The 26,301-nt window shown below is 37.8% G+C and overlaps 1 pseudogene; it reads right to left on the bottom strand.

Moving 5' to 3' along the window:
- Nucleotides 1–18,329: 18,329 nt before the first annotated feature.
- Nucleotides 18,330–19,935, bottom strand: LOC145063959 (vacuolar fusion protein MON1 homolog; annotated as a pseudogene).
- Between the last annotated feature and the right edge of the window lie 6,366 nt (nt 19,936–26,301).

Raw genomic sequence — 26,301 nt, forward strand, 5'->3', positions numbered from 1 at the left:
CCATTCCAGTTAAAGTTGGCTTTGCGTATGAGTTCTTAGAGTTCTCAATTAGTTGCACAACAACTTGGAAGCAATGGCAGGCCCTTGAGCTGCCAGGTGGCAAGAAATTAAGATTGAGTTCAATCCATATTATTTTGGATTTGTCATTATCCTTGTCTTGTGACTATGGTTATGACAATTCACATGGATAAAGAACACATACACTAGCAAATCTAAGTGTCATTAGGTTTCTCTCCGATTCATGAAAATGATGGTGAGGAAACACTTTCACTAAGTAGATTTTAGCTTAGATAGCAATTGTGATATTTGCATTCTCAAAGTCGTTAGTGGAGCGTGTGTGGTTTACCGACACACTAACTTGGACTTGTGAGAAGTGGCAAAAAGGTCTAACCATTATGATTACGGCATCCCTCTTCATAATTGTTTAGACACACAAGTGTGCTATCTAAGGGAAGGTGTATGATTTTGATAAAGTTTTATCAAAACAATCTAGTATCAGAAATTTGAACTTTGGTAAGAAAGTTAGCTGATTTCTGAGTACATGTCAAAGCTAGTGGGAGCATAAGTGTTATGCGAATAATCATCATGTTAGTGGGAGCATGATAATTATGATAAAGGTTGCAAGTTAGCAATGTTAATTATAGAAAACAAAAGGTTTCAATTGGGAAAAAGTTGTTTTGCTATAATTAAGGGAGAGGAAATTATACTTCATCTCAAATCTAAAAGCTTAGATTGAGGTTTTAATCGTATTTAGTCAAGGATATATATATATATATATATATATATATATATATATATATATATATATATATATATATATATATATATATATATATATATATATATATATATATGAATTTCATGTTGGAATGGCTCAACATAAGGAAATTTTGTATATGAGTCGATTATTTGCGTTCTAAAATTCTATTATGATTACGACATCCCTTTTCATAATCTGAATTATGAAAACTTGGCAAATTGAAATGGACATATTATAGCAAAAGACTGGTTTAGTCTTTATGTGAGACATCATGAATCGATTCCCATATGCTTCGGATATAGGATCGATTACATGTGCTATATTCATCCTTTCTAAAATTTTCCAAATGCCTGGGGCATTAAGAAGGGAAAAGGTTTAGAACTGGATATGACTAAAAGGATTAAACAATTGTCGAGGACAATCTAAGGTTTACCAAAGATTGGGTGCTCAAGGAAAGTTGGAAGTATAGTGATAATTTTGAAAGGACCATATTGACATAATCTGTAAGGAGGCAACTCCTGTTCAAAAGTGATAGTCAAAATGGAATATGGAAATGTTTCAAAGTTAGAAATTATTCAATCTGTGTAAGATTAGGAAACTTAATGCAAGAAGGATGTTTCCAAGGAGCTGATCTCCTTTGGAATACTCTGTAATGATTGTTGTCAAGTCTTTCTGACTTTGTGCATAATCATTACAAGAGGATCAATGCATATAAGTTTAGAATCTAACAGATTTCAGTAAATGGCATGAATTTGGAATTCTTGCATTTGCAGTAAGGATTTGGGGGTGTGAAAAGAGAATCATTGGAGTGATGTTCAATTGATTTATATCACAAATTAAAGATCATAGACAAACATAGTATGCATACTTGGTGTGTGGCATGACTAGTGTTTAGAAAACATAGTGTACATGCTTGGAGCATGGGACTACTATTGTTTTAAATTCAAGAATAAAGTTGATAGCTGAAACAGTATACATGAATAATGTGTAATCATATGGTGATAAATAAAAGGTGTTTTATTTATGTTCATAGGTTTTGATACCATATTGGATTCAATTATTCTTGTGTTTCATTTTGCATGTTTTGACTTCCCGAATAAACTAGGTTATTCTTCCAGAATGACTAAGTTATTCAAACCATCCACAGTCGGTCATATGTTGGAAGTAGATATGAATTAAGACTGTCATGGGTTGGCTTGTAGAGGTCTAAGGTGTTGGACAAAGGGCTACAGCACTCATGAGTGCTCATAAGTTCTGAGTATTGGATTCAACCCGTGCTCATTGGAATCACTTCATGGATTTTATCATGAGTGATCATGAGACGATAATATCTTATATTCTTCAAACCTAGAGATATGAGTTGTTACTATGAGTTGGTTGTACATTGATTGCACGAAAACGCATTTGGTAACTCGGTGCTATAAAACGTGCCTTTGTGTATGATTCAACAAGTAGTAGAACAAGCCATATGAGTCGAAGTTTATCCATTCCTTTTACCTTCGGGGTAAAAGCGATATCTGTGGGCCCCTCGATGATTTGATGATGACAAATGGAAGTGCTCGGCCGGGCCAGGACTGATTTGATTTATTCAATTAGTCAGTCGTCATAAATCGGAAATCGGGAAACAACAAATGGACAGAGAGAATGATTATAATCCATGTCTCAGTCCATATGATATCTAGAATGGAGGAATATATGATCCCTTATCTAATGGACAAGTTCGTTGACAAGATCAAAGTTCGACAACGGCTTTAAGAGCTACGATTGCCAGTTAGGTTTGAAGTCATACGCAATAATAGTTTTAGACTTATCCAAGTGGGAGACTGTTGGATTAATGTCTAAGTCCATAACTATATTTGGGTTGCACTTCACCGACACAATTTATATGGATAATATTTTGAGAATAGTATGTTTATGATTAATATTAATATATTATAAGTTCTAATATATTAATATGGAATCATATTATTTAATTAGTATTGATCAAGAATTAATTTATAATTAATTAAGTGATCAAAAGGAACTAATTAAATATGGACTCTTATATATATGGAATGGGCCAAGTTCATTTAGGTTGGGCTAAGCTTTCGTGGATAGTCCATGGAGTGTTTAACCCATGGATCCTAGGAAATGAAAGGTCATGGGTATTAGGGTTTAACCCTAATCCTCCACACTATATAAAGATGTCCTTGGTTGGTGAAATTGGCACTAGTGTGGATACACTAAGAGGGCTAGTTGATTTCACTAAGAGAGAACCAAGTATTCATATTCTCTAAAGTCTTCCAAGGTGTCTTGGTGATTTGTGATTCCACTTGAGGCTTCCACACTATTGGGGCTAAGCTCTTAAAGCTTGAAGACATCAAGCTACATCAAAAGGTATGTCATCTAACTAGTACTTTGTAGTATAAGAACTTCATAATATGCTAGTTATGATTAAAGCCTTGGAAAGTTCTTATTTGCATGTATTATAGAGAAAACATAGATCCAAGGTTTATAGGGTTGCATGTACACCATAGGAGTGTTAGAATGCTCAAAACCCAACAGGAGGCACACAAATCCAGGTTTTCTATCCATCCCGGGGCGACGAAGATGTACAAAGATCTTCGAACTGAGTACTGGTGGCCATGCATGAGGCGGGACGTTGCCTAGTACATCGAGAGGTGCTTGACCTGCAAAAAGGTCAAGGCCGAGCACCAGAGGCCTCACGGAAAGACGCATCCATTGGACATTCCTATGTGGAAATGGGAAGATATTACTATGGACTTCATCACAAAGCTTCCCAGAACTACACGGTGAGTAGATTCAATTTGGGTCATCGTGGATCAATTGACCAAGAGTGCCCATTTCATACCGATCCAGGAGAGGATCTCGGCCGAGAAGTTGGCCGATATCTACATTCGAGAGGTAGTAGATCAACACGGAGTGCCAGTCTTAGTGATTTCAGACCGAGATGTGTGGTTTACTTCCAGATTCTGGAAGAAGTTTAGCGACGAGTTGGGTACTCGCCTGCACTTCAACACTGCTTTTCACCTGTAGAAGGATGGTCAGAGTGAGCGGACCACCCAAACTCTGGAGGACATGTTGCGGGCGTGTGTTTTACACTTTGGGGGTAGTTGGGATACTTACTTTCCTTTGGCTGAGTTCTCCTATAATAACAACTATCATGCGAGTATTGACTGTCCTCCTTTCGAGATGTTGTATAGGAGGAAGTGCATGACCCCGATATGCTGGGGTGAGGTTGGTCAGAGGGTCATGGGGAGTACCGAAGTGGTACTCAAGACTACAGAGAGGTACAACAGGTTTAGAGTAGGCTTCAGAGCGCTCAGAGTCGGCAGAAAAGTTATGCCAACAGGCATCGATCGGACCTGGAGTTCCAGGTCGGGGATATGGTACTCTTGAAAGTGTCGCCTTGGAAGGGCGTCATTCGATTCAGGAAGCGGGGCATGTTGGGCCCCAGGTATATTGGACCTTTCAGGGTTGTAGCACGGGCGGGTAAGATGGCATATCGGCTTAACCTACCGGCCGAATTCAATCAGATTCGTAGTACGTTCCACGTCTCCCAATTGCGGAAGTGCCTAGTGGACGACTCGACAGTGGTGCCCTTGGAGGATATTCTGGTAGATGACAGCCTAAACTACATCTAGCGGCCTGTGGCGATCCTCAACCGGAAGTCGAAGGATCTGAGGAACAAGAGGGTGGAGCTGGTAACGGTGCAATGGAAGCAACGCAAGGGCTCAAAATTGACCTGGGAGCCAGAGGATGAGAAGAGGGAGCACTACCCCGAGCTCTTCCAAGACTCAGCAGCAGACTTCGCGGGCGAAGTCTAAAATAAGTGGGGGAGATTTGTAACACCTGATTCCTGGTACGTATTTAATTTAAGAAACCTTCAAGCTTTACTTTGGGACTCGACGAGTTGGAGGCCCAACTCGTCGAGTAGACTCGTCTTTCATTGGGGGGTTTAAGTGACCTACTCGACGAGTCAGGAGACCGAATCGGCGAGTAGGAGCTGTCTGAGTGAAACCCTAAATTTGAGGGTTTGAACCTTATTTAAACAACTTATCTCCTCCCAAATTAGCCTCCATCGTCCCTCACACTTCCAGAAGACCTTAAACTAAAACCCTAGCCTTGTTTGAGTTCTCTTAGGCCATTTTTGTGCATTTTTGGTGGTTATGAAGCTTGAGAAGAAGAAAGGAGCTTCGGAGTTCCAGTTGAAGCTAGAAGATCCAAAGATTGTGTTCCATCTCCAACTCATTTAAGGTAAAAAGCTTCAATCTTGACTTTCCATGTGTTTAATCAACTTTAGGGCTTGGATTTTGGTATCTTTAGGGCATTTCTCAACCATTTTCGGGTTGTGGGGTGTAATGTGGAGATATGGCTTTAGATCTTGGACTTTGGAAGGGTCTCATGGCATAAAGATACCAACTCAATGGCCATGAGAGCCTCATGCATCTTGTAGGTCTCATTTTTGGTTCTTTTAAGCTTAAAGACCCATGCATGGACGTAAAGTTCGTGAATTTATGTGTTATATCGACCCTAAGAGGTCAGATCTACCCTTTGGATGAGATGAGCTCAACAGAAATCGAGTTTACAGACATGGACTTAGTGGACTCGGCGAGTCGGGTAATGGTTCCCCGACCTTTGCTATTTTGAGGAGTCTTGTTGAGTCTAGAAGAGGACTCAACAAAGATGTTCGTGATTATATGTAGGTTTTTGAGCATTCTAACACTCCTAAGGTGTTCATGCAACCCTAGAAACCTTGGAGCTATGTTTGAATAAGATACATGAAAAGTCGATTTTCCAAGGTTCATAATCCTATCTAGCATAAATTGGGAACTTTGATATGAAAAAGTAAGCTAGAAAACATACCTTGTAGTAGTTTGGATTCCTTGAAAACCTTGTGAGACTAGCACCCCAAGTGTGATGCCTCAAATGTCTCACACAACACCAAATGCTATGGGAATGACTTGAGAGAAATTTAGAACACTTCTAAAATCGGCTTTCCCTCTCTACTCTTTCTAGTGGCCAATTTTGGTGAGCTTTATGTTGCTTATATGGTGTGTTACAATTAGGGTTACACCATGTAAACCCTAATGTGACATGACTCTTCATTTCCATGATCCATGGGTTTACACCTCAATGGAGCATCCATGGAGCATCCTATGGGTCTTAGCCCAACTTGATAATCCATGGAGCATTTAGCCCACTATACAAGTATGGATTATTTACACAATCAACCCATATATTTAACTAGTCACCTTTTGATCACTTAATTAATTCTAAATTAATTCTTGATTAATACTAATTAAATAATATTATATTCATATATTAGGACTTATAATATATTAATAAATCATAAGTATTATTTCTCTCATTTTAGTCTATCCAAATGCATGATGCCATGCAACCCAAATGGACCATGCCGAACTAGGTCAAGTACATACCTGGACTTAGGCACCTTATCCAAGAGTCTCCCTCTTGGATAAAGTCTAATAACTATAACTGCAAGTATGAATTCAGGAATCGATCAGCAATCGGTCTCTCGGAACTGAGATGATGATGATACGCCATTTAAGATAAGTGATCATATAATCCTCTGTTCTAGATATCAGTTGGACAAATACATGGAACAATGTCTTACTTATTATCCAGCAGTTTGTTTCTCGATTTCTGATTTGTTTGACAAAGAACTTAATGGAACACATCAATTTAGTTCTGACCGGGCCCGAGACATACGTCAAAACAAAATCATCGAGGGGCCCATATATCGCTTCTAATCTAAGAAGGAACATATAAACTTCGAATCATATGCTTGTTCTACTACTTGTTGAATCACACACAAAAGCACATTTTATAACATCGAGTTACCAATGCGTTTTCGTACAATCAATGTATAACCAACTCATAGGCAACAAGTCATATCTCTAGTTTTGAGGACTTACATGATATTACCATCTCACAATTACTCAAGATAAATTCCATGAAGTGATGCTAGTGAGCGTAGGTTGAATCCAATACTCAAAACTTATGAGAACTCATGAGTGTTGTAGCTATGTCCAACATCTTAGACCTCTACAAGCCAACCCATGAAAGTCTTAATTCATACCTACTTCCAACATATGACCGATTGTGGAGAATTTGAATAATATGTAATACATAACATAAATATTCTGGAAGTCAAAACATGCAAAAGAAATAATAGTAAACGATTGACAAAATATAGCAACACTTTACTCATAAATAAACACAACTTTTATTCATCATCAAATGTCAATTACACTTTACAAATTTCAGAGCTATCTAACTACTAAAACTAATATCATCCTTCAGCCCTATGTGCCCTGCATGCTGAAGATGCTTAACCCTACCCAGTCCCTTCGTGAGGGGATCTACTGGGTTCTCATCCGATGATACCCTCTTTGCCACGAGGAGTCCTTCTTTTATTCCATGTATGATGAAATGCTATTTTCTATCGATGTGTCTGGATCTCCCATGATCCCTTGGTTCTTTCGCTAAGGCAACTGCACTTTCACTATCACAGAAAATTTCCATAGGCTCCTTTATAGCTGGTACAACTCCAAGGTCTCCAATGAAGTTCTTCAGCCATATTGCCTCCTTTTCTACCTCGCTTGCTGCTATATACTCTGATTCACAAGTTGAATCAGCCACTGTCTCCTGCTTGGAACTTTTCCAAGTAATTGCTCCTCCGTTTAAGGTAAAGACCCAACCTGACTGAGAGTGGAAACTATCCCTATTATTCTGGAAGCTAGCATCACTATACCCTACAACTCTCAAGTCATCATTCCCACCAAGGGTAAGGAAACGGTCCTTAGTCCTCTGCAGGTACTTGAGGATATTCTTTACCGCGGTCCAGTGAGCCTTGCTAGGATTCTCCTGATATCTGCTGACCATGCTCAAAGCAAAGGCTACATTAGGACGAGTACAAGTCATAGCATACATGATCAAGCCTACATCGGAAGCATAAGGCACTCGACTCAATTCTGCTATCTTAGCCTTGGTACTCGGGCTCTGAGTCTTACTCAATCTGGCGTTACTCTAGATGGGTAACTCTCCTTTCTTGGAATCTTGCATGTTGAACCTCTTCAGCACCTTATCTAAGTAGGTAATCTGACGAAGTCCAATTAGTCTTTTATTCCGGTCTCTCAGAATCCTTATCCCTAGAATATAGGCAGCTTCTCCTAGGTCTTTCATAGCGATACTCTAGATGGGTAACTCTCCTTTCTTGGAATCTTGCATGCTGAACCTCTTCAGCACCTTATCTAAGTAGGTAATCTGACGAAATCCAATTAGTCTTTTATTCCGGTCTCTCAGAATCCTTATCCCTAGAATATAGGCAGCTTCTCCTAGGTCTTTCATAGCGAAACACTTCCCAAGCTAGGACTTAACTTCCTGTAGAGTTGGGATGTCATTTCCTATGAGTAGTATGTCATCCACATACAGTACCAAAAAGCTAACTATACTCCACTAGCCTTGACATATACACAAGATTGATTTTCACTCCTCGAAAAGCCAAACTCTTTGACTTTCTCATCGAAACAAAGATTTCATCTGCTAGGTGCTTGTTTCAATTCATAGATGGATTTCTGAAGCTTACACACTCTATTAGGGTATTCTTTACTGACAAAACCCTCTGGCTGACACATGTAAACATCTTCAGCCAAACTTTCATTAAGGAAGGAGGTTTTGACATCTATTTGCCATATTTCATAATCAGGAAATACAGCAATGGCTAACAGGACCCTAATGGACTTAATCTTTGCTACTGGTGAAAAGGTCTCATCATAATCAACTCCCGGAGTTTGAGAAAAGCCCTTTGTAACCAGTCGCGCCTGATATGTGTGTACATTACCATCCATGTCGGTCTTCTTCTTGAAGATCCATTTTCACCCAACTGTCTTACGACCTGGTACATTGTCAACCAAGTTCCAAACTTGATTGTCATTCATGGACTGTATCTCGCTGTCCATTGCCTCTTTCCATTTAGTAGACTCAGGGCCTGCCATAACTTCAATGTAGCTATTAGGTTCATCCAGAATTACCAGTGTCCCATTATTGATAAGTGTCTCACCTTCCACAGTAATATGGAAACCATAGTAGTGCTCAGGTACATTCCTAACCCTTGTGGAACGCCTCAGAGGTACAGACTCGTCAATTGGATCAACAGGAGTTTCCTCCTCAAGTTGACTGCTAGGGTTTGAAATTCCTTCCCCACTTGACTCTTGAATTTCTTCGAGGTCGATTTGCCTCCTACTGTTTCCTTGGCTTATGAACTCTCTATCTCTCTCTCTCAAGACACCCTTCCTTGCTACAAAGACCACATTCTCACTGGGTCTGTAGAAAAGGTAACCTAAGGATTTATGTGGGTAGCCGCTAAAAATACACCTCTCACTTCGAGGTTCGAGCTTATCGTGAGTCTCATGCCTCACGAAAGCCTTGCAACCCCAAATCTTGATGTGGTCTATATTAGGAACTTTTCCACTCCACATCTCAGGAGGAGTTTTGGCAACTTTCTTTGTAGGGACTAGATTAAGGATATGGGCGGCAATATCTAAGGAATACCCCCAAAATGAGATTGGTAGCGAAGCTCGACTCATCATGGAACGAACCATATCCAACAAGGTTCTATTACGCCTCTCAACCACACCATTCAACTGTGGTGTCCTGGAGGTGTCAATTATGAGACAATCTCACATTCCTTAAGATCGTTGAGGAACTCTGTACTAAGATACTCACCACCATGATCGGATCGCAACATCTTAATGTTCCTGCCCAACTGATTCTCCACTTCCTGCTTGAACTCTTTGAATCTTTCAAAGGTCTCTGACTTATTTTTGACTAAGTAGACATATCCATATCTACTATAATCATCTGTAAAAGTCACATAATAAAATTAGCATCCCTTGTGGCAGTTTTGAAGGGTCCACACACATCTGTGTGCACTAGATCCAACAAACCTTCACCCCTTGCACAAGAACCAGTAAAGGGTGACTTTGTCATTTTTCCAAGTAAGCATGATTCACAACTATCATCTGACTTTAGGTCAAATGACTGCAAGACTCCATCCTTTTGGAGTTGGCCTATGCGTTTCTTGCTTACTTGTCCAAGACGAAAATGCGCCATAATGATGCTTTATCCAAGTTATTATTATAATAAGAATCAATACACAACACATTATTTCCTAGGTTATCTACAACAAACACAACTTCATACACACCATCACAAGGTAATGATTTAAAATAAAGAACATTATTAAAGAAAGCATTTATTCCACCAACTTCATTATCAAAAGAAAAGGTAAACCATTGTTTGAACAAAGCATGAAAGGAAATAATATTTCTTGTCATTTCAGGCGAGTAAAAACATTTATTCAAATCTAATGTAGACCCACTACTTAACAACAAAGAATAAACTCCAATCTTGGTGACAGGTGAAGCTTTCCTATTCCCCATGATCAAGTTTACCTTTCCATGCTCCACATTCTCACTTCTTCTTAGTCCCTGCAAATCAAAACATATGTGAATTCCACAACCTGTATCAAGGACCCCAAGAGTTAGAATAGGGTGAGTTATTAGACAATATTGTGTAAATACCTACATGGGTGGGTTTTACTTTCCCATCCTTTATGTCTTGCTGGTACTTTGGGCAATTCCGCTTCCAATGCGACTTTTCATGGAAATAGAAGCTGATGTGCACAAAAGTACCCACTAATGTTAATATTTATAACCTAACAAACTTTAGACTATCTATGCACTTATAGGCAATGTACCTAGTCAGATTACAGTATAGCTTAGGTAAGTCGGGTGTCGATCACAGGGAACGGTGGATTAATTTAATATATTTGGTTATAGGTTACAGGTCACACGAAAATAATAAAGAAAATGGTTTAATAAATCTCAAACTAACAAATAACAACTCTCGATAAACTAACAGGAAAGGTCATCTCTTCAGGTACTTTGGTTTAGATAAATTACACCTTAAAAACATACACAAATTCATTTATTTATGTTCACCGATTCCTAAAATGATTAGATTCGCGTTCACTATAACTAATCCTTTAGCAAACAAGTTAATTTAAACAGTGATCAATTGAGTAAACTAACATGCTTCCTAGTGTTCAGTTCGGATCAAGCAAGACTTGTAAATATAGTTAATCAAATTAATCATTCAATTTAACCTCTTGTTGATGGTCATCAAACAAGGCTCACACATTAACTTACTTATTCCCAAGTTAATCCTAGTTTCACATTCATTATTCCTAGACTTATAATCTCGATGGTCATCGAAAATCATAAGAGACAAGCAATCAAGCAGGTGTTCACACAACTCAATTCACTTAACAATAAACAGAAAATAATCATCATTAACATATAAGGATCTTTTAACAAGCTTGGCAAGATAAATTAAACATAAATAAACAATTCAATATAGCAATTAGTCTAATAATGAAAGCTTCATTCAATCATAAACACAAAATAAAAGGTTTTTACACCCAAATCAGAAACTGAATATAGAAAAGTACCACAATGGAATGCTACACATGGTCACGTTAGCAACCCATATGATTACCGACACGTATCTGCTCTCCAACCCTTCCGATCTACGCTACCGTTAGCTTAACGGCCTTCCGGCCGCCTTCAAGACCCTCAAAACAGCTTTACAGAAGTTTAATATCGACTAAATTAAGTTGGAAGTCGAATCCCCCTTCTTGGTAATGCTTTAAAATAAAGAACATTATTAAAGAAAGCATTTATTACACCAACTTCATTATCAAAAGAAAAGGTAAACCCTTGTTTGAACAAAGCATGAAAGGAAATAATATTTCTTGTCATTTCAGGCGAGTAACAACATTTATTCAAATCTAATGTAGACCCACTACTTAGCAACAAAGAATAAACTCCAATCTTGGTGACAGGTGAAGCTTTCCTATTCCCCATGATCAAGTTTACCTTTCCATGCTCCACATTCTCACTTCTTCTTAGTCCCTGCAAATCAAAACATATGTGAATTCCACAACCTGTATCAAGGACCCAAGAGTTAGAATAGGGTGAGTTATTAGACAATACTGTGTAAATACCTACATGGGTGGGTTTTACTTTCCCATCCTTTATGTCTTGCTGGTACTTTGGGCAATTCCGCTTCTAATGCGACTTTTCATGGAAATAGAAGCTGATGTGCACAAAAGTACCCTCTAATTTTAATATTTATAACCTAACAAACTTTAGACTATCAATGCACTTATAGGCAGTGTACCTAGTCAGATTACAGTATAGCTTAGGTAAGTCAAGTGTCGATCACAGGGAACGGTGGATTAATTTAATATATTTGGTTATAGGTTACAGGTCACACGAAAATAATAAACAAAATGGTTTAATAAATCTCAAACTAACAAATAACAACTCTCGATAAACTAATCGGAAAGCACATATCTTCAGGTACTTTGGTTTAGATAAATTACACCTTAAAAACATAGACAATTGCATACACAAATTCATTTATTTATGTTCACCGATTCCTAAAATGATTAGATTCGCGTTCACTATAACTAATCCTTTAGCAAACAAGTCAATTCAAACAGTGATCAGTTGATTAAACTAACATGCTTCCTAGTGTTCAGTTCGTATCAAGCAAGACTTGTAAATATAGTTAATCAAATTAATCATTCAATTTAACCTCTTGTTGATGGTCATCAAACAAGGCTCACACATTAACTTACTTATTCCCAAGTTAATCCTAGTTTCACATTCATTATTCCTAGACTTATAATCTCGATGGTCATCGAAAATCATAAGAGACAAGCACTCAAGCAGGTGTTCATACAACTCAATTCACTTAACAATTAACAGAAAATAATCATCATTAACACATAAGGATCTTTTAACAAGCTTGGAAAGATAAATTAAACATAAATAAACAATTCAATATAGCAATTAGTCTAATAATCAAAGCTTCATTCAATCATAAACACAAAATAAAAGGTTTTTACACCTAAATCAGAAACTGAATACAGAAAAGTACCACAATGGAATGCTAAACATGGTCACGTTAGCAACCCATATGATTACCGACACGTATCTACTCTCCAACCCTTCCGATCTCCGCTCCCGTTAACTTAACGACCTTCCGGTCGCCTTCTAGACCCTCAAAACGGCTTTACAGAAGTTTAATATCGACTAAATTAAGTTGGAAGTCGAATCCCCCTTCCTGGTTAGCTGAAAATCGACTTTTATAACCTTTGTAGCCGACTTACGTACGCTGGGCGTAAGTCAGATTACGCTGGGCGTACTAAGGATTACTACGCGATGGAGTTTATCCGGTGCCAGCCATTACACGGGGCGTACCCTTAAGTTACGCTGGGCGTAATTCAATTTGGTCGCTATGCTTAGCGTAATTGCTATTTACGCGGGGCGTAATTGTTGCTCCAGCATTTTAAATTACTTTTAGCTTCTAAGCCCGGTTTCCGCTTCAGTCTTTTCTTTTGTGCTTTATCGTCAACGAATAGCTTCAAATCATAATTCAAAGCATTATGAGTACTTTTTAGTTCTAAAAGAGAATAATAAAGACCAAAATATTAAGATATAATGCATAAATATATATATATATATATATATATATATATATATATATATATATATATATATATATAAATACACATATCAAAATACCCCACACTTAGCCTTTGCTTGCCACCAAGCAAATTTACTTTTAATTTTATTTTACCAATATCGCACTAAACAATCCATTTAAAACTCAGCCATTATGTCAAGACCGCAACGCATCCATTTGTGTCTAAAATTTTCTTAAAGTACCCCCATACTTTAAATACTCACAATCTTTATAAACACTTGCCCAATTTTTCCGAACAATGCTCATTTTATGCAACCCTCCGAACCCATCCGCAGAAAACCTCCTAACCTCAAGGTATTTTTAATTGAGCAACCTAAGCATACATAATCTAGAATTACAACTTTTCGATACCACTATGGAGCTCTTTTGGAATTATTCAATTCTTTGACATTTGATCTTTGATTTCTTTGAATTCACCACCTTTGTTGATTTGATTTCTAGTATCTTCAACTTTTTTGGATTTCTTCAGAATTTTGATCTTTTGATCTTCACTTTATTTGCTCAAAAATTCTTCAAACTTTTCTCATAATTCTCTCTTTTCTTTTTTTTACATGTACCTCACTTTTTTTCACTCTAAACCTACATGCTTAAGCAGAGACGCTCAACCTCAACCTTTATTGGTTAATGATAATAATTTTCCTGGATACATTTCAGGTTTAGGCTGCTAAATATATTGCATCCCTCAAACCAAGCGGGGTTATGTTTTTGTTCCATGATTTCACTAAAATAAGGGAGGCCACAAATGCACTATAACGTATATTGGCTCAACTAAACATTTGAGTTCTAATCGGATCATTTCATACAATATTAGCAAAATTTAAATTATCACTAGATTTTTCAAAATTAAACTATTATTTCAAGTTTTTAAAATTTTAAATTTCCTAAATCTAGCAATTTCCTAACTATTATTTTATTTTTTCTTATAATTTTAATTTACTTTTACCGACCCCCTACCCCACACTTATTTCATACAATGCCCTCATTGTATGCTAAAACGAATTAAGAACATAAAAAGGGAGAAAAAGGAACAGACTCCCATGGGTAGTTGTGGCGAGATCGAATGGGGCTGCTACAAGTTGCTTCAAATATTGCTGAAAGACTGAAAACTGGAACTGCTGCTTCTGAATTTGCCGAAAAATAAAATCAAGACTGCCGACTCCAAAAATGTGGTGCAAAAGATTGCAAACAAATGCAATGTGTAGTAACCATGACATGGGAAAGTGTCGACCACGTCATCTCGTCAAGAATGACATCTCTTCTCTCGCGATGAAAAAATCCCCCACAACATAGGAAAGTGTCAACCATGTCATGGCAGCCGGGATGATACGTCTTCCTCGCGTCGAAATAGAACTCTATGGTGTGGGAACAACTCATTCATATCATAAGAGTCAAAATATCGTAAAAATGCCAATCTTCTAAACAATCGCTCACGAAATCAATATGCACCCCACACTTATGACAAATTATGGGTCTTGACTATAATCTTCGAACTCTCACACGGCTCTCTCTAGCAACAATCGGACCTAGCTGCTAAACTTACTACCAGCTTTCTAAGGGCGAAAATTCTGCAGAAATCTAAACAACCAAAGAGAATCAACATGGAAAACAAAAGTAAAACAAACTAAATTAAAGTTTAATTACATACCAAATAAAAATACTAAACTAAACTAAAAAAAACACAAAAATAAAAATAAAAAGGATCACTCATCATCTCCATCATCATGCTGCTGTGTCCCCAAAGTACCGGCCCCATCATGTCGTGGCTGAAATGGTGGTGGGTAGGGAACCGAATACTGAAACCCCTGGTGGCCAAAGAATGCGTTCAACGCATCCCCATACCACTGCTGTTGCCTGTCCATATGTGCAACATACTCACTAAGGTTCTGGACTCTCATGTCAAGACAGTCAATGCCCTGAGCTAGGTAGCGCATATCAATCTCTGGCTCAGGTCCCTCCTGTGCTCCCCAAGGAGCAGGTCTACACCGCTGGACCCGTCTCGGCTATGGCTCGGCGGCACCCTCCTCGTCCGCCATATCATCTGCTCGTACTCGCAAGACACAATCTCCACGCCGCTCCAATACCGCATCGACTCCAACAGCTGAAGACTCATCGGCCTCATATCGTGGAACACCATCGATCTCGTGATCTAATTTTAATATTTATAACCTAACAAACTTTAGACTATCTATGCACTTATAGGCAGTATACCTAGTCAGATTACAATATAGCTTAGGTAAGTCGGGTGTCGATCACAGGGAACGGTGGATTAATTTAATATATTTGGTTATAGGTTACAGGTCACACGAAAATAATAAAGAAAATGGTTTAATAAATCTCAAACTAACAAATAACAACTCTCGATAAACTAACAGGAAAGCACATCTCTTTAGGTACTTTGGTTTAGATAAATTACACCTTAAAAACATAGACAATTGCATACACAAATTCATTTATTTATGTTCACCGATTCCTAAAATGATTAGATTCGCGTTCACTATAACTAATCCTTTAGCAAACAAGTCAATTTAAACAGTGATCAGTTGATTAAACTAACATGCTTCCTAGTGTTCAGTTCGTATCAAGCAAGACTTGTAAATATAGTTAATCAAATTAATCATTCAATTTAACCTCTTGTTGATGGTCATCAAACAAGGCTCACACATTAACTTACTTATTCCCAAGTTAATCCTAGTTTCACATTCATTATTCCTAGACTTATAATCTCGATGGTCATCGAAAATAATAAGAGACAAGCAATCAAGCAGGTGTTCATACAACTCAATTCACTTAACAATTAACAGAATATAATCATCATTAACACATAAGGATCTTTTAACAAGCTTGGCAAGATAAATTAAACATAAATAAACAATTCAATATAGCAATTAGTCTAATAATCAAAGCTTCATTCAATCATAAACACAAAATAAAAGGTTTTTACACCCAAATCAGAAACTGAATACAGAAAAGTACCACAATGGAATGCTAAACATGGTCACGTTAGCAACCCATATGATTACCGACACGTATCTGCTCTCCAACCCTTCCGATCTCCGTTCCCGTTAACTTAACGGCCTTCCGGCCGCCTTCTAGACCCTCAAAACGGCTTTACAGAAGTTTAATATCGACTAAATTAAGTTGGAAGTCGAATCCCCCTTCCTGGTTAGCTGAAAATCGACTTTTATAACCTTTGTAGCCGACTTACGTACACTGGGCGTAAGTCGGATTACGCTGGGCGTACTGAGGATTACTACGCGATGGAGTTTATCCGGTGCCAGCCATTACGCGGGGCATACCCTTAAGTTACACTGGGCGTAATTCAATTTGGTCGCTACGCTTAGCGTAATTGCTATTTACGTGGGGCGTAATTGTTGCTCCAGCATTTTTAATTACTTTTAGCTTCTAAGCCCGATTTCCGCTTCAGTCTTTTCTTTTGTATTTTATCGTCAACGAATAGCTGCAAATCATAATTCAAAGCATTATGAGTACTTTTTAGTTCTAAAAGAGAATAATCAAGGCCAAAATATTAAGATATAATGCATAAAAATATATATAAAAATACACATATCAGAAGCATTCAGCCTCTTTTTGGTCAGAAGAAGGAATGACGAAACCTTTCTCCGGTCCACTTGAAGAGGAGCCATCAAGGGTCTTACCCTTGGTACCCTTCAGAGGGTTCTTCCTCTTTTTGCCTCTACTTTTCCCGATTTCCAGGACATTGTCGGAGCTTGGAGTAGGAGTAGGAGTGGTAACAACCGAATTACCTTTAAGACTTGTTTCAACGGTCTTTAGGAGTCCTTGAAGCTTGCTGAGGGTAACTTCCTCCTTGTTCATGTGGTATGTCATGCGGAATTGATCTTAACACGATGGTAAGGAGTGCAAAATGATATCTATTGCTAACTCCTCAGGGAAGTTCACATTTAACTTCAGCAGACGGTCCACATACCTTTGCATTTTCTGCATATGGCCCGTGATGGGTTCACCATCCTTCATCCGAGTTGTTATCATGGAGGAGATGATTTCATATCGCTCTTGATGAGCACTTTGATGCACTACTAGAAAAAAGGCCTTTTACGACGCTCATTGCACGTCGTAAAACGCTCAGACGACACGCAAATGCGTGTCAAGGAAGGCCTTGTCATAAAGAGAGACGACGCGCTTTTGCGCGTCATCTATAGACGACGCGCATTTACGACGCGCATTTATGACGCGCATTTACGACGCGCGGTTATGACACGCATTGCGTATCAAGGAAGGCCCTGTCATAAAGGTAGACGACACGCATTTGCGTGTCGTAACCTTACGACGCGCGTGTTTATGACACGCAATGCGTATCAAGGAAGCCCCTGTCAAGAAAGGTCATGTCATAAATGAAGACGACACACATTTTTGCGTATCATAATTTTAAATGTTTAAAAAAATATTATTTATAGATTTACTTATTTTCAAATTAAATTTGTATTTAATGTTTCATAATAGAAAATAAAATATCATATACAAAAAATAGAATCCATTGCATAAATTTAATGTCATACAAGTAATCGTTCCATGGAAAGATAAAACAAATCAATAGAAGTTGTAACAAAAATTTACAAACGAATTAGATACAAAAAATACAATCCATTGCCCCTTTGCTTATTCAAGATCAACCTGCAAGTAGCTAACTAATCTCTACAAATTCACCCTTGTTTCTAATCATTTTCTTAAATACTTTACAAACATAATTCATCCATAGTACCTGAACTATAGTTGCAACCTTGCTTCTTCTTCTTCTTCTTCTGAACTCATCTCTTGCAACCATTGCTCTAAGCCTAGTCTGAATAGATACAACAACTCCTTGTCAATTATGTGAAAAATACAACCGGAGAGTGGCCTACCTTCATAATAGCAATAACTAACGAAGCAAGAATGAAAGAGAAGGCAATACTCACAAACACAAACATTTCTTCTTTAGTTCTTCACATTCTTGCACTGCCTCATAAGCTTTACCATCCTGCATCAATGTAAAATAAAGGCATTAAATGTTAAATCTATTGTGAAAATCTATAATATATAAGAAAGGAAATCAAATAATTACCTTACAGTGTGACCTTGCCAAATTAATTGAAATCAAATTATACGATATAGTTTTCGAATGTGTATTAAATGGAATGTTCTTTAACAAATGAATAAATAAATACATACCGACAATCTTTCAGATGAAAGAAGTCATCAGAATTAGATGTTAGCAACACCAGGTATGTATCATCATGTAACAATCACTAGTGAGTAGTGAAAAAATATCATAAGAAAAACTTAATTAAAGTTTCTCTCACTTACATCAAAATAATGAACATAAGCATGTAGAAAGGGCATGGCATTGTATCTTGGTAAACATATGGGGAGAATGACTCAGATGTCCTGCATCAAACATGTAACATTTCACACACACACAATTAATATGGAAAATAAAAAGTGATGGAATAATGAACTTGCCTAAAAGATTCAAATGACATGACAAAATTAGCAAGAAGCAGCATATCATCAGGATGTAGTTGTGCTTTCTGTGCACCTACAAGACTCACAACCTGCATTTGAAGAAAATAAATTACATAAAAGAAATCTATTTATGAGGTAAAACGAAAAAAAACCTTGTATTTACTCATGAGCATTGAATAGATGACGCCTGAATCAGAAACATCTTGCAAGATAGCAACAACAGCTTGCCTTGTTGCAAAAGGAAGGGGAAGATAGGTGTATGCATGAAGAAAAGAGGCAGGGTTCCTGAAAAAAAAAACAACAATGAAATGCATAATTTTTGGTTTTGTAATTTGATGGAATACTGACATTGTTATAATTTTGAAAATAAAATAAGATAAAACGAACCAACCTAAAAGAGTGGAAGAGGGAAGAGAAAACAGCATCTGTTCCTCCAAGTAAAGGCGTCATATCAAACTTTGGATTCTTCTCAAAATATCTACTTACAGACTCTGTGAGTATAAGGACCATCTGCATCCCATGTAAAATGATATATCTCAAAACTCAAATGTATAAAATCATATAATAATGATAATAAGAATGTAAAATAAAAAAAGGTACCAACCTGGCCATATAGAAGTTCCAGTTGACTACGTAATGACTCATAAGGCTCTTCTGTACAACTTATGCAAACTAAATAAATTGGTCCTTTTACAAGAAAAGGCACCTGTCCACCAAAAAAGAAAAAAAACATATTTGGTTTTAGTATATTTTGTTAAAACTACAACATTTCTTATTTGACCTGGTGTTTTCCTGCCCTAATCAAATGAATCCGGCCGCCCCTGAAAAAAAAAGAGATCAATGAACCAAACTATTAGAGTTAAGAGAAAATAAATATAGAACAACAAGAGATAAATCCACCTGTAATGCTATTGCTCACCGAGAACAACACAAGGAAAATTGAAGGCTGTAATAACACCAACTACTCTAATAATAATTATTATAATTATAATAATGTTTTGAAGGTTTGTAAAGTTGTTGAGGCTCCAGCATATGATAAATTTCAGTACACTCATTTTTCACATAAAGTAAACAATCTCAATAGATTGGTAGATGTCAGTAATTAGTTAAAGTCAAGATATTGCTTGGTAGGCTAATTTTACTTAAATTGTGCTTATTATAGATTGGTAATTGTTTATGGACAACTCTTCCTCATATCTGTCAAAACAAATCTATTAAGGTTCCACTGGCTTCTGGAAGTTTGCTCCTGCATAAACTGCCTCTGAACCAAGCTCTTCTTCAATTCTCAAAAGCTGATAATATCATCCACCAATAATTTTCGTTAAAAGCTGTCTTGAATAACATATTGTATAGACTCATTTTCTTGACTTATTGTTTTCTAACTTAATTTTTATAATAAAGTAAACAAAATTATGAATGAAGAAAGGGAGAAAAAGTCAACCTGGTTGTATTTTGCTAGACGCTCAGATCTGCAAGGAGCTCAAGTCTTGATTTGACCCTGGAAGGTTCCGTTGCATTGTTTGAATCAGTAACAAGAAATTTATAATTTTGAATGAATGAAAGAATAATAATGATATAATTTGTATAAAAATGTGATAATTAATGTAGCCAAACGGACAGAAAGATCAGCAATGAAGGTGTCCTCTGTTTCACCGCTGCAAACATAATAAATTATTTCATATTTCAAGAATATTATATATTTTTTATTTTTTTAGAAAAAGTAATTTATATATATATATTTCAAATGGATTTTTGTACCTTCGGTGACTGGCCATTACACCCCACCCAGCATGCTTGGACATCTTCACAGCTTCAATACACTCAGTTACGGATCCAATTTGGTTAACCTAATAACAGTAAACAATAGAATTAAGGGCAAAATTCAAAATAATAAATAAATATGTGGGAGAAGCTATAGCTTTCATTTCTTTTGAAGCTATACCAAATGGTTAAATTTTATACGCAATTTCAGTAACAACATAATGTTAAAATATGTGGGAGAAGCTATAGAAACTTGAATCTTGAATGTGATAGGTTTGACTCACCTGTTGACCAGCCTTGACTGATATTTGACCTCTCAAAGAGAATATTTGATCTCTGTTATCCATCATGTTAGCAGGACTAGAAAACAGATCAGAATCACCACCCGTTGAGAAGAAGTTGTTTGCAGGTTGAATGGCTGACCGTTTGACTGACTCATACTCACTTCTCAATTGGTCATACATCTCATCCAGTTTTCTATTTTGCCTGTTAGCAAAAAATAAAAACATTGATGTAAGTAACAAACACATATAGAATAGTGAATATTCCATCAGGTTCCTAACAAAACATCAACTTTAAACAGAGAAAAAAAGTTTTTACGGATGCTATTTTCAATGATAAGGACATTTACGTCTTTTTAACTTACAGGAGACCTATTTGGGCTTCTTCCATCAACAACTCTTCCTGAAATTACCAATTTCAAAAGAAGCACAAATCTGCACCCAAAGATTGGTGGACAGAAGACATAGCAGACCTTAATATAGACCTATTCAGATGTGTCATTAATATTGTAAGGTCAACAAACATGATTCCACCAAAGCTTATAGGTGAAGCTTTGCATGTTTATGCATGTCATTGGCTTCCAGATGTTACAAGGGGTAGATCTGATCAGCCTGAAACATCAACATCTTCTCAAATCACTCAATAAGAATCTTTAAACAGAAAGAGACAACTTGAGATAATTGTAAACCTTATTCCAGAAGATAGAGGATCAGTTTCAGTTCGATTCCTACTGAGACTCCTTAGCATGGTGAATATTTTAGGGGCATCTCCATCCATACGTATGATACTCATTAGGAAATGTAGCTTTTAGTTAGAGGAGGCAACACCAAATGATTTGATATTATTATTACCTTCACATGATCATGACCCTTCTGGTGATCATCATCAAACTTATGATATTGATCTGGTAATGGCTGTCTTGGAGGGTTTTATCATACAATGGAGAAAATCATATTGTAGAGATGAAGAACAATCAATGATCTTGATTTCAAAAATTACATAAATCATAGACTCTTATCTCCAAATTGTCTCCACAGATGCAAACATGTCATGATTTTCATAATCTACAAAATCTAAGAAAAAGGTTGTTACTACTTAAGGAATAGGACAAAAGAAAAGATATAAGAGCAGTGATCTGCACCTTGTTGTAAAAAGATACAAGTGCATAAGCTTCATATGACGATTGTTGTCTGTTTTACCCCTGTCCATGTTTCCTTGAAGACCCCCTGCAGATTACAAGAAAATGTAACAAAAAGAAGTATCAAAAGGAAGTAACAAAAATGTAACAAAAAGAAGTAATAAAAGCCTAGTTTTTCCATCAGCATGTTCCTCAAACTCATGAGCACGAAAAATATGAATGTATCAAGAACACTAGTTAGGCTTTCAATAATGCTCTTCCAATAATTAGTTGGATATATTTCTCATGGACCCTGTGAGGGTTGCATCTGGAGAAGGATTTGGAGAAACAATCCTTTCATCTTTGGGAGAAAGTGGTTGATTATACAAATAAAGAACTAATGAAAAACATATATGAAAGGGGAAATTAAGATGAATAGAATTTAATAGCCAACAAGTACCTTATCCATGCAGTTAGCGATTAGGGTTCGTAGTTGTTGATCGACGCTACAATCAAGCGAGTTGTAGTTGCCGAACCAGTTAGTGTGAGGCTCGATGTGGAAGAAATTGGACTACGGATCTACTTGCTTCACCTTTGCGATTTCATAGATGTGTTTTAGGGTTACGTTGATGCAACAACATGACCTGCACGCCCACTCCCGGAGTCCATTCCACCAAAGTTTTTAAGAAATCGGGTCACTAAAGGGAAACGAACACTCATCTCAAAAGTTTGTCTTTGAAAACATCACAGTACCAGCGATCAGGTCTTCCGATTTGTATTTCTGAGTGCAAGCGTTGACTTTGTACTGACCTAGTACCACCGGTGGTCTAGGTATTCCTCCGCCAGCTGGGATGGTGAGACGGATTGTCGACACCATGGGCCGACGGGCCGACGCATTAGATTTTCCTTTAGGGATGCCATTTGAATAAAATCCAAACCTGAACAAAAAAAATTGGAACAGTAATATGAAAAAACCCTAAATCCTTAATTGCAAGAGTAAGAAATTAAAGGAGAATAATAAGAGAGTGATGTATGTACTTGTTCTAGAGTATGAACGAATCAAAAAATCAATAGCATAACTGATGGAAACAAGGGAGAGGAGAATTAGCGGGGCTTTTGATTTTTGGGATTTCATTTCCCTCCTTAGGTATACAGAGATGCTATATGGATGGAGACGCGTGTTTCATTAAAATATTATAAAACGACAGGCCTAGACGACACACTATTTATAAAAGGTGCCCTCCGTGTTTTTTTTAGACACAAATTTAAGGGCACGCCAAAATACGTGTCCTCTATCCTTCAGTTTTTGGAAACCAAACATTATTTTTATGGACACACAAGAATGCGTATCCTAAATCTGCGAGTGTCGTTGTTTACGCGTCATTAAAGGCTATTTTTCTTGTAGTGATGGTAGCGGTCCATCAAATCTTGGTGCATCTCAAAAGGATAGTAGTCCTCATAGTACTTTTGGAGCTCAGTTGTCATAGTGGCCAACATGATGCATGCCACTTTGGTAGCATCTCTTTCATGTGCCTCATATTCAGCGACCTCCTCAGGTGAAGCAGACGGCTCGGGTACCATAAGTTCCTTGTCAAGGACATATTCCTTGTCCTCATACCGAGTGACCATCCTGATGTTCTCGATCCAATCCATAAAGTTGGATCCATCAAATATTACTCTCCCACAAATGTTCATGAGAGAGAAGGAGCCGGTAGGGTTTGAGCCAGAAGCAACATTGTTGGAAGACATCTGAAAAGGAAGAAAACAAGCTTAGATTAGATATAAAGATAGTCCTTAATAAAACACCTAAATGTAATATTAAGGCTAGGATCCAATCACAATATTTTATAACTTAGAAGAGGGATGTCGTAATCTAAGCTATAACATATTTGAAAGGTATGTGAATGATGATTCACCAATTTCCACCATGAAAAATGAAATATAAATTATTAGGTTTTTAAATGGTTTTTAGAAACTCCTAGATTCTTTTGAGATTCATTGAACTTTTCAATGCCATGTTTCAATCTCGAGTGTGCACTTCATGTTTTGTGATCGGGATGCCGAGGATCACAAAACAATGTGTGAAGTAACCATGCAAATTACTTGGTACCCTTAATGTTTTTCACTCAATCGATGTGCCGGTTAGCCACACGCGCTCCACTGACCTATGAAAAACCTTAGGTCACCTTTTTCCTACCTTGTTAAGTCCAAGTTAGTGTTCCGCTTAACCACACACGCTTCATTAACGACTCAATCAAAGTGCAAAGTGTAATTTCATGGGTTAGCACTTGATTCACATTTTCATAAAGTAACTAAGATTGGGAATTTATAAAAACATTTAGTTACTTTATAATAATCATTATACCTATAATGGGAATTTTTAAGTCATTGTCCTACCCGTTCGACTAACGACCCTCCACCAGTCAAGGAAGCGATGGGTGAGAGTGGACACCCATTAAGCTGCTATTTTATAGGCAACAACCTTATTTTAGGATCGTTCTTTGTCAACTGTATTTCTGCATTGGTATTGTTTCATTCAGGGGCTACCCGATCCTTTGTGTCGCTTGCGCTTAGCAAGAGGTTTTTTGGAGCTCCTGGGTAGCTGGATTGTCATTTAGATGTCGAGATTGCAGACGATTTATCTGTTAGGATAGCAAGGGTTCATCGGGTTATATTCTCCAGTTGTTCAGTGAGCAGTATCTAGTTGATTTGGTTTGCATTCCTTTGCGTGGGAACAAGGTTATTATGGGTATGGATTGGCTGAGCCCCAATGGGGCGTTGATCAATTTTGAGCAAAAGTTAGTTCGGATTCGAACCCCAAGTGGGGGAGAGTGAGTGGTCCCGGGAGAGAGAGCTCAAAGTGGGTTGATGTTGTGTTCCGTAGCGAGGGCCAAATGTTATATTTTGCAAGATTTCGCTGGATTTGTTGTCTATGTTATGGATACCCGTGATAAGGATAAGGCGACTGTGGATGATGTGCCTATTCTGTGGGATTATCTAGATGTGTTTCCAGAGGATTTTCCTGGGGTGCCTCCGGAGAGGAAGGTTGATTTTAGAATTGATTTGGTTTCAGGTGTGGCTTCAATAGCCATAACACTATACCGGTTGGCTCCTCCTAAGATGCAGGAGCTGTTAGACAAGGGGTTCATTCGACAGAGCAGTTCGCCATGGGGAGCATCGATCTTATTTGTGAAGAATAAGTATTGGTCCCATCGTATTTGTATTGACTATCGGGAGCTAAATAAGGTAACAGTGAAGAACCGTTATCCACTTCCGAGGATTGGTGATATGTTTGTCTAACTTCAGGGTGCATTGTGGTTCTCCAAGATTGACTAGCGATCGGGTTATCATTAGATGAAGGTTAGAGATGAGGATGTGCACAAGACAGCTTTCCAGACTTGTTATAGTCATTACGAGTTCGTGGTGACGCCTTTTGGGCTCGTCAATGCTCCAGCCGCATTCATGGATCTCATGAACCGCGTGTCCAGGCTAATGTTGGATCGTTCTGTGATCGTATTTATTGATGATATATTGGTCTATTCCATGACCCAAGAGCAGCATGAGGAGCACTTGAGGGAAGTTTTGGAGACCATGAGGAGGGAGAGACTTTTCGCAAAGTTCTCCAAGTGTGAGTTCTGGTTTTACGAGGTGCGGCTTCTAGGGCACCTTGTCAACCAGAATGATATTCTGGTCAATTCGTTGAAGGTCGAGGACGTGATGAGGTGAGAGGTTCTGAGGTCTCCATATGATATTCAAAGTTTCCTTGGTCTAGCAAGTTATTATTGGAGGTTTATTCATGATTTCTCCAAGATAGTTGTTCCTTTGACTCGTTTGACAAAGAAGACGGTTACATTCCGCAGGGAGCCTGAGCAGCAGGCAGCTTTTGAGACATTGAGACAATGGTTGTATGAGGAAACGATTTTGACCCTGCTGGAGGGTGTTGAGGATTTAGTAGTTTATTGTGATGCGTTGATTACTGGTTTGGGAGCAGTGTTAGTGCAGAGGCCAATGTGGTGAAAGATTATGACTGTGAGATCCTTGATCACCCGAGGAAGGCAAATGTGGTGGCTGATGCTCTCAGCCGCAAGGAAGTCTTGGCTTCGATGAGGGATATAGGTTTGAGGATGACCGTGATTACTCCGCTATTGGACCAGATTCGTGAGGCTCAGGTCGAGCCTATGATGGAAGAGCACCAGAAGAGTGAGCGTATTATGGGTCAGGTGGCTTCCTTCTATTATGACAGTCGTGGGTTGTTGCACTC

Source organism: Lactuca serriola, chromosome 7 (genome assembly GCF_051521515.1).
Source record: "Lactuca serriola cultivar US96UC23 chromosome 7, Lser_US96UC23_V15, whole genome shotgun sequence".
Taxonomy (NCBI): Eukaryota; Viridiplantae; Streptophyta; class Magnoliopsida; order Asterales; family Asteraceae; genus Lactuca; species Lactuca serriola.